Below are 10,080 nucleotides of genomic sequence, written 5' to 3'. Positions count from 1 at the left end.
TGGACACACTAGACCTGGAGTTAAAAATACTTCATTTTAAATATGGCCTCAGACTTTTACTAGCTTTGTGACTCTGGTCAAGTCACTTAACCTCTATTTGATTCAGTTTCTTCAACTGTGTGTGTGTGTGTGTGTGTGTGTGTGTGTGTGTGTGTGAGAGAGAGAGAGAGAGAGAGAGAGAGAGAGAGAGAGAGAGAAGAGAAAGAGAGAGAGAGAAAGAGCCGTGCTTGTCACATATTAGGCTTTATTAATAATGATTATAAATTAATAATGTTTGTCCCCTTGTACTTAAGTCTCTTCCTTTAAGAAAAAAGAAAAAAACATGCCGGGGCTCTTCTGGTTCTCCACCACAGTGCAAGATCAGGGTGAAAAAGAAAACCCCGTGTGGGAACTGTACAACCATAAGCTGTGCCTCAACATCTGTGTTGGTGAGAGTGGGGACCGACTGATCGGGGTGGCCAAAGTGTTGGAGCAGCTCACAAACTAAACCCCGGTGTTCTCCAAAACTCAGTATACTGTCAGGTCTTTCGGAATCAGGAGAAATGAGAAGCTCACCATTCACTTTACAATCCATGGGGCTTTCAAAGTTGAAGAGCTTCTGGAGAAGGGACTGAAAGTGCAAGAATATGAGTAAAGGAAAAATAACTTCTCAGACACCAGCAAGTTTGGCTTTGGGATCTAAGAGCACATCGATCTGGGGATTAAATATGACTCAAGCATCGGCATCTATGGCTTGGACTTCTATGTGGTGCTGGACAGGCCCAGGTCCAGCACTGCAGACAAGAAGGGTAGGACAGGCTGCATTGGGCTAAACAGAATTGGCAAAGAGGAAGAAGCCATGCCTGGTTCCAGCAGAAGGACGATGGCATCATCCTTCCTGGCAAATAAGGTCTTGTTTTCTATTAAAAGGTCAATAAAATGACCACTGAAGTGTAAAACAAACAAACAAACAAACAAAAACAATGCAGACTTCATTAAAAGGAGTCCCATGGAAGTGATAGTCTCATCATATTCGGGCCTCAGACTACATTGGAGTATTGTATTCAGTTTTAGGTACTATATTTTAGACAGTAAATTGCTAAGCTATAGCACCTCAAGTATGCAACAATGATGGCAAAGCCCTTTGAAATCACACTCTTTGATTACTGGTTGAAGGAATAAGGGATACTTGACCCAAAGAAGAAATTTATAGGAAAGATGATAGGATTCTTCAAAAAAATTGAGCTAGTAACAATGGGTCTTAGTTGTAAGGAGGCTCTACAGGAGGAAAAGCTACTTGCCATTAAATGGAGTCGTCTTGAAGTTAGAAAGGGCTGTCTCAGGGAGAAGGAAGGAAAGAAAGGAACACTTATTAGATGGGAAACAAGCATTTATTAAGAACCTATCATGTGTGATGAATTTTACCAATATTACCTCACTTGACTTTCACAATAATCCTGAAAAGTAAGTGCTATCATTGACTCCATTTTACAGTTGACAAAACAGAGGCAGGCGAAGGTTAAGTGACTTGCCCAGAGTCACACAGCTAGTAAATATCTGAGTTGGAATTTGAACTCAAGCTAGGCATTCTATCCATTGCACAACCTAGATATCTAGGAGGTAGTGAATTTCTTTCCAGCAGCACAGTTTTGTAGAAAGCTAGCTGTAGCAGGAACTAGGAAAATTTCTTTTCAAATCTGACCTCTGATATTGACCTGCTATGTTACCATATGCAAGTCACTTAAATATGTTGAGCTTCAGCTTCCTCATCTCTACAAATGTGCATAATAATACGAGCAATACCCTTGTCCCACCATTATTGGTGCTAAAATAAGATAACATGTAGAACACTGCACAAACTTTCAAACGGTATTTAAATAGAAATTATTAGTATATTTGAAAGTTTTCAGACTATGCTGTACTCATTTACATTAGAACTCAACAACAACACTGGCAAACAAAAGCTATAAGCATGGTTATCTCCATTTACAAATGAGGAAACTGAGGTTCAAGGTAAAAAAGTATTTTATTCAAGATAGAATCTTAGATCAAGGGGTCATAGATCTAGAGCTAAAAAATAGCTCAGAATTGACCAATCCCAATCCAATCAAGGGCTAAGAAATTATTTGGCCAATATCAAATGAGTAGTATATCATGTGTATCATATATCAGACCCTTCAAAAAAAATCTTGGAACAAAAAAAAAACAACGACCAACGTTATAAATAATTTTACCTGCCCATTTCCGCTAAATGGTGTCAGAAAGGCACTGCTTGATATACTAGTGACATTCTCTTTTCTCTTGTTATTGGAAAGATTTATCGTTATTTCTCTATTCAGCTAACAGACGTTAGTGATTTGGGGATGATCTGTATTCATCACTAAGTGCTACATGTTTCCCATTTCAGTGAATTTTGGTGGAAACCTCAAGGAACCTTGTGTGTTGTCTTTTGCTTTCCCAAAGAGAAATAACTTTCATTAGTTTGGTATGAGGCACCGTTAGCATGCTCAAAGTCTGCAATAATTAGGATGTCACACTGAGGCTTCTTTTCGCAGTATATTGAAAGTCAAAGGAGGTCTTGCCGTCAGTTGTCTGTTAAGTAGTTGCTTGGTTGTATGAACTAAAACTAATCCAGCCTAAGCCAGTTAAAGTGTCCATGTGAGATAGATAAAGGTGCAGAAAAATATTATTAACTAAATATTGAGACATGTATTAATTTACTTTCTGGCTACTCCACACACTGATGGGATATCATTGTGACAGACTGATGAGCAGATTGGGTCTGCTAAACAACTGAACAGACTCCAAATTCTACCAGGAAATACCCAAATATAAATGCTCCAATGGTCTTTGGACACTCTCGAAACAAATTGGCTTAATAATCATTGTCATTTCCTTTAAATTCTCAGACCATTAGTGGTTTAACAAGAATCTCCAAGGTGGTTCATATACTCACCCAAAATGTGGAGATGGGAACATGATGTTGGTATGTCAGAGAAGTTCTAGTCCATACATTGAGAGAAAAGATAAACAAACAAACAAACAAACAAATAAATAAGTAAAATATATACATGTAAACAAACACACATGTATGTGTTGGTACATACTTTTTATATGTATGTATATATTTATATGTGTATGTGTATAAATTTATACACGCATATATATGTATACACAGATATAGATATATACATATGCATATACATATATATATATATATATATATATTCCTGTGTGTATAAATATATATGCATACACATATATGAAAGAAACATTGAATGGAAGCTACAGAGAGGTAGATTTCAGCTTTTTTCTGACAGAAAACTTTCTGACATTTACAGACATACAAAATTTGAATTTGCTGACTTAGGAGATTGTGAATACTCTATCAGTAAAGGTTTGCAATCAGAGGATTTTCAGGGTCATTGGAGAAAGAGTTATTGTTCAGTTATGAGATGCACTAGATGACTTCAACAGTCCTTTACAAAATGGAGACTGATTCTGACTCTATTTTACCTTGCAAAACTTTATACCTAAAATTACCAAGGATAGATAGACTGCATTGGACAAAACTACCATGCTAATGTCAGATGCCACATCAAAAAAGATTTTATTATGAAATTAGCACTATAATGAGTAATAGATAATCACTCTTAAATCCACTCTGAATTTTTTTTTGGCCTCCATGAAGTGTCAGTTTATCAGTTTAACATGGGGCTATCAAAAACTTGAGGATATAGAGACAAAAATAAAATCACGTCTTCCTTTAACAAGCTTATAATTTTCTGGGAAGGGGCCAATTCCAAAGTTATTGTCTATAACTATAACTATAAATTTGCAAATTTTAGTTTGGGGGGTCTTCTCTCGCTGTTTCCCTGTAGGGTTTCCTCTAAAAGCATCAGAATTCACTTCAGATCTCTCTCAACAGCCTCAACTTCTATGCAAGCATTCAGGTTAATGAAACATCCAGTAGGATAAGTTTTGTTTGACCTGTCAGAAAACTCAAATAACTTAAACCCAGGGCATAAATAGCAAAAGTAATTCTTCTTCTCTTTCCATGAGGCCCCCACCTCCCCGAGAAATCTATGCAGTCATTTACACTTTGCTACTCACCAAGATACTTGGGTCTCCATAAGAAGAAAGTAACCATCCTGCCTTTTGTATTCCACTTTTCCTTTGGACATACAGACCACACCTTTTCTCCCTCCTGTACTTAATATTCATCCTGAAAATAACATTGCTTCTCATTTCCTTTTTTTTTTTTCAATATTGGCTTGCTTTCTCCTTTCTTCTTCCACATTAAGACCTCTCTGGAACTCGTAGTATTTTTCCCTTAGGAAAGCCTCTCTTCTGTCTGCTCCATTTGTATCACCAATGATTGACTTTTCCTAGATGTAAATTGTTTTTCAGAGGGGTCTAGCACTTTACAGGGAACCAAATACACTCTGTCTGATTGCATTTTTTTTCATTTGTATGGCCTTTTTAGAGGTTGAAAGTAAGGCACAGTTAAGGTGTGTGAACAATACAGATTGTAAAGGGTATTAAATGCCAGGTTTAGAAGCTTGCATTTTATGTTAGAGGCAATGTGATCATTGGAAGGAATATAATTTTGGTCTTTTTCTTCTCATTGTTGTGTTATTTAGTCATTTTCCTTACCCTCTTGTTCCAAGTGTTCCACTAAATGAAAAGCAAGGAAACAAATGTTGGATTTAATAGAATCATATTTGCAGAACTGGAATGAATGGCAGGGGATATTTAGTTCAGTTACCTCTTATTACAGATGAAGAAACTGAGACCCAGAAAGGCTAAATGAATTTCCTAAAGTTACTCAGAAAGTAAGTGCCTGAGCTGAGATTAAAATTCAGTTCCCAAGACTCCCAGTTCAGTTCAAAAGTTCAGAACTGTTTATGGTTACATGATTGAATTTTAATAGAGCAAACACCATTGTTGCATTGTACATACAAAGGTTCAGAAACAAAAATTACCAGGCTATTTGTGTGGAAGGAAAATAAATAATTTATTCAGGAGCAAAGAATACACCTAGAAGGTAATATGAAATGATGTAGGAATGCGGTGCATTTTGCAGGAGGCTTTTAAGATGGATGATTAAATGTTTAAAAATAAAATTTAAAAAAAGACAAAATAATATAGTCTTTGATGGAGATGGTCAAGTGATCATTAACTCCCCTATATTTCCAAAGAATATAGCATTTACCTTTTCCAACATTTTATCACAGGTTGTGCATGTTTCCTGAATTATGTACCCTGCTGTATTTCTTGAGGATAAGGAATCCTCATCCATCTTTATCTTCTCCAAAGGATATTATGATGATCAAATGAAGTGATATTTGTAAAAGACTTTTGAGCAGTGTAAGTTCACATAGTAGCATAGTAAGAATTTAAAAAATGCTTATTCCTTTCCCTTCCTCTAATGTTGAGAAAATGGAGACAGGAGATATGCCCCAAAATGTTGGTCGTGAATAAATAGAAATTGGAGTAGATTCAAGTGAAGATCTACTCCCTCCCAACCCTAGCCCCTATATCTAAAGAGTACCATGAAAAACTATTTTTTAAAGATTTTCATTTTTTTCTTAATGACATGCAAAAACCATTCTTAATATTTATTTATTATAATTTTTGATTTCCAATTTCCTTCCTTCACTCCCTCCTCTCCCACCTTATAGATTATACATGTACAGTCAAGCAAAACGTATCCTCATATTAGCCATGTTGCAAAAGAGAACGCAGATTTTTTTTTTAAAAGCAAGAAAAAAATAAAGTTTTATTTATTTATTTTTATGCTTCAATCTGCAGTCAGACTCCATCAGTTCTTTTTCTGGAGGAGGATAGCATTGTTCATTTTAAGTCTTTCAAAATTATTGTGTATCATTGTGTTAGTAGCAATAGCTAAGTCATTTACAGTTGATCATCATTACAATATTGCTGTTACAGATTTCCTGGCTCCGCTCACGTCATTTTGCATCAGTCCATATAAGTCTTCCCAGGTTTGTTCGTTGTTTGTTTGTTTTTTACCTGAAGCTATACTGCTCAAATAGTATTCCCTTACAATCATACATATATCACAACTTTTTCAGCCATTAACCAATTGATGAGCATCCCCTCAATTTCTAATTCTTTGTCACCACAAAAAAGAGCTGCTATAGATATTTTTATACACATAAGAACTTTTCTTTTTCTTTGGTCTCTTTGGGGTGTAGACCTAGTAATGGTATTGTTGGGTCAAAGGTACACACAGTTTTATAACTCTTTTGGCAGAGTTCCAAATGCCTCTTCAGAAAGGTTGGGTCAGTTCACAACTTCACTAAAAAGTACATTAATGTCCTAATTTCCCCACATCTCCTCCATCATTTAATATTTTCCTTTTCTGTCATATTAATCAATCTGATAGGTGTGACATGGTACTTCAGAACTGTTTTAATTTGCATTTCTCTAATCAATAGTGATTTAGACTATTTTTATATAACTATTGATAGCTTTGATTTCTTCATCTGAAATCTGTTTGTTTATATCTTTTGATTATTTATCATTTGAGGAATGATTCATATTCTTATAAATTTGACTTAGTTCTCTATATATTTAAAAAATAAGGCCTTCGTCAGAGAAATTTGCTATAAAATTTCCCATTTTTGTTTTTCTTCTAATTTAACTGCATTGATTTTATGTATGTAAAACCTTTTTAATGTAATCACAATTATCTACCTTATATCCTGTGATTCTCTCTATCTTTTGTTTCATTATAAATTCTTCCCTTATCCATAAGTCTGACAGGTAATGTATCCCATGCTCCATAATTTGCTTTTGACATCACCTTTTATGTCTATATCATGTACTCATTTTGACCTTATCTTAGTATATGGTGTGAGACATTAATCAATGCTTAGTTTTTTTTTCTTTGTTTTTCTTTTTTCTTTTTTTTTTTTGTCAATTGGGGTTAAGTGACTTGCCCAGGTTCACACAGCTAATAAGTGACAAGTGTTTGTTCTGAGGCCAGATTTGAATTCAGGTCCCCCTGACTTCAAGGCTGGTGCTCTATCCACTGAGCCACCTAGTTGCCCTTATGCCTAGTTTTTTTTTTCAAACTGCTTTCCAGTTCTCCCAGAAGTTTTTGTCAAATAATGAATTTTGTTCCCAAAAACTTGGATCTTTGGGTTTATCAAACTCTAGATTATTATGGTCATTTACTACTGTGTACTATATACCTAATCTATTCCATTCTTCCAGCATTCCATTTCCTCGCTAGTACCAGACTATTTTGATGCTTACTACTTTGTAATACAGTTTGAGATCTGGTACTGCCAGGCTACTTTCCCTTTTCTTAAATTAATTCCCTTGATATTCTTTATCTTTTGTTGTTCCAAATGAATTTTGTTCTTAATTTTTCTAGTTCTGTGAAATGACTTTTTGGTAGTTTGATTGTTATAAGTAAATTAATTTAGATATAATTCTTATCTTTATTGTTATTATTATTTTGGCTTGGCCTACCCATGAGCAATTAATATTTCTCCATTTGTTTACCTTTATCTTCATTTATGTGAAAAGTGTGTCGCAATTGTGTTTGTATTGTTCCTGGGTTTGCTAGGCAGACATTCAATTATTTTATACTGTCTGCAGTTATTTTAAACGGAATTTCTCTTTGTATGTTTTTTGCTGCTGGACTTTGTTGGTCATATATAGAAATGCTAATGATTTTTGTTGGCTTAATTTACATCCTGCAACTTTGCTAAAGTTGTTAATTATTGGTAATATATAAAGTGTTTTGCAAATCTTGAAGCTCAATATAATGTTAATAGAGAAAAGGAAAGAAACTGAAAAGAAAGGGAAAATTACAAATGTATCTGTAACTTAGTCAATGAGAAAGTGTTATAGTAAGACAATCAAAATGTTAGGTCACTTCTAGATTCTAGTGAGTCATACTGCTGAAACAGGCAGAAAAAAACAAATCCCTCCAGGATTCTCTCTTTATATATATATATATATATATATGCATGTATGTATGTATGTATGTGTGTGTATGTGTGTGTATGTATGTGTGTGTATACATATATATACATTATATACATACAAGCACATATATGTATATGTATGTATGTGCCCATATTTGCCCATACATACATATATACATACATGTATGCCTGTGTAACAAAAATAATCTACAAATGAACAATGAATTCCTTCCTTTCAGTGATAAAGTAGACAATTCTGAAAGTTGTTTAAGATAATACAAAGTTAATAAGGCAACTGAACAGGTTGGAAGGTAGGAAGACTGTCAGTTTTATAGAAGTATGCTATAAATGATATTCCCACAAAATCTTCAGAGTCTTTTGCCATCAACAGAATGTTCACACCACATGCTGACCCTATCACCTTGCTTCCCACAGAAAACTTTTCTGTGGAAAAATTCAGTGATTCATTAGAGGCTAATAAAACAGATATTCCTAACAGAAAAAATATTTAACATACAACTTGACCAATTTCTCTCTCTCTCTCCCTCTCTCTCTCTCTCTCTCTGTATATCTGTGTGCATATATACACATATGTATATATGTGCATGCATATATGCATATGCATATATATATGAAGATAAAGATGGCATAATTTTGAAAAATTTGAGTTTTAATAACAGTTTTAAGCTGAAATAGTAAAAATGCAGCAAAATATCTTGTTTTAAAAGTATTCAAAGACAAACATGTAAATTTCTACATAGCATCCATCCCAATGAGAGACATTTTGTCAATAGTTCTATAGTTGAAGTCATAGGAACTTTCTAAGATTAAATAACTTTAATAGGTACTCCCATCCAAATTCAGGTTCAACCAATTCATGAAATCATTTCAGTCTACAACCTAGTGATACAGTTAAATTGGATTTATAAACACATAAGAAGACAGTTTTTTCACTATCTTTGTACCTCCCAGACCTTAGAAAATGCCTATTATGCACGGCGTGAAGCCAAGATTCGGAGTAAAGGTAGAGACTTTTCTGAGCTCTTCTCAAAACACCTCCAAATACTTTTTAAAATGACTCTAAACAAATTTTAGAGCAGCAGAACCCACAAAAAGACAGAGTGAAACAAATTTCCAGCCCAAGATAACTTGGAAGATGGCAGGAAAGGTCTGTTACATCAGGGTGAGAGAGGAGGACAGTTGAGCACAGAAAGTGCTCCAGCAAACCTAGAGCAGTCTTCCAGATGACTGAATCACTGGCAGCATTGGCAGTTTCCAGACCTCTCAGCCAATAGTCACCAAAGAAAGTGTAGAAGATCAGAAGGAAAAGTCTGTCATACCTGGGTGAGACTGGAGCACAGACCAGCACAGTCCATGCTGATGTGGTAAGGGAACCTGACCTGGACCACTAAAAGGAAAAGACCTTTTCTTTGAAAGCAACCCAGTCTCTGAATTTCCCATACATTTCTGCAGCCCAGATCCTTGGCACCTCCACCCAAGGCACTTGGCCTACCCCGGCCCACTTAGATCACCTAATTAGCTTATTTGACATTCCTTTCACTGTCTCACTTGGCTCACCCCAGACTACTTACATATACATTACTCCTTTATCCCACCTAGATCATCTAATTAGCCTACTTGATAGTCCTTTCACTGTTTGCACCTGGTTCACCCCAAACTACTTATGACCCCGTAATTCCATTCCTATCTTTTCACTGTCCCTTTTATATGTTTATATTTATATAAGCATAAGTCTCCTCCCATTAAGTTGCAGGTTCACTAGGAGCTCTGCCACTTCTATTGGTGTTACAGTTGCCCCCTGACTGAAAGAAGGTTTGAGTACATGAATTCATTCCAGGTGGTGACCATCTTATACCCTGACATTTTGGGGTTCCCAGCAGTTCTACACTGTGTCAGCACCAGCACAGCTCTGATCACAATAAACCAGGAGCAGGCCTTGGGAGTGACATAATCATCAACAGCAGCTGCTTCCAGAGGTTTCAGCCCACAGAGAGTAAGAGATCAAATAACTGGTCAGAAGGAGATTACAGGGGACTTTTTGCTAGCACTGAGGCAGGATTCTATTGCTTTGCCTTTCCTCAGGTCCAAGTCACAGTTCTAAGTGGCAGTCCCAGGG

The 10,080-nt window shown here is 35.6% G+C and overlaps 1 pseudogene; it reads left to right on the top strand.

Annotated features, from left to right (window-relative positions):
• Positions 1–322: 322 nt before the first annotated feature.
• Positions 323–888, top strand: LOC110194889 (large ribosomal subunit protein uL5 pseudogene; annotated as a pseudogene).
• Positions 889–10,080: the final 9,192 nt, after the last annotated feature.

The sequence above is a fragment of the Phascolarctos cinereus genome, unplaced genomic scaffold (assembly GCF_003287225.1).
Source record: "Phascolarctos cinereus isolate Bilbo 61053 unplaced genomic scaffold, phaCin_HiC Scaffold_9;HRSCAF=440, whole genome shotgun sequence".
Lineage (NCBI taxonomy): Eukaryota > Metazoa > Chordata > Mammalia > Diprotodontia > Phascolarctidae > Phascolarctos > Phascolarctos cinereus.
This window is presented reverse-complemented; position numbering and strand designations above follow the sequence as displayed.